This window comes from Echeneis naucrates, chromosome 3 (assembly GCF_900963305.1).
Source record: "Echeneis naucrates chromosome 3, fEcheNa1.1, whole genome shotgun sequence".
NCBI lineage: Eukaryota > Metazoa > Chordata > Actinopteri > Carangiformes > Echeneidae > Echeneis > Echeneis naucrates.
This window is the reverse complement of record NC_042513.1, coordinates 10,489,650-10,490,117: the sequence shown is the minus strand read 5'-3', so window position 1 is coordinate 10,490,117 and position 468 is coordinate 10,489,650.

The window sequence follows — 468 nt, the reverse complement described above, 5'->3', positions numbered from 1 at the left end:
TCCGCCGTACCACACACAGACTGCTCAATGACACGAGGACCTGACTGCCGAGCGAGGGCTCCGCTCCGACCAATCACGTCCTGCGAGGGAGTTTAGCCGCGTTGGCAAATCACAGCGCTCCGTCCCCACGTGGGGTTTCCGGCGAAGCGGCTTCGCGATTGGCTCCCCGCGAGCCGTGACCTCACGGGTTCGCCATTTTGGATTTGAAGTGTCATTCGGTGCGTTCAACAACTTGTTCAAAACAAAGGCAATAATTTATATGTCCGAGCGCCGCAGCCGGTGGTTCGGCATTTCCCGTGATTAGCGCGGACCTGTGGATTTTGCCATCGAAAGCAGCGGGTCATTCGCATTCTCCACACCTTAGTATAAACAGGAAAATAACCCCGCCAAGCAGACAGGGAATTTCTCATTTTAATAAACACATCACAGGCAGAGCAAGTTTTGCAGCCTGAAACAGGAAGATCACAC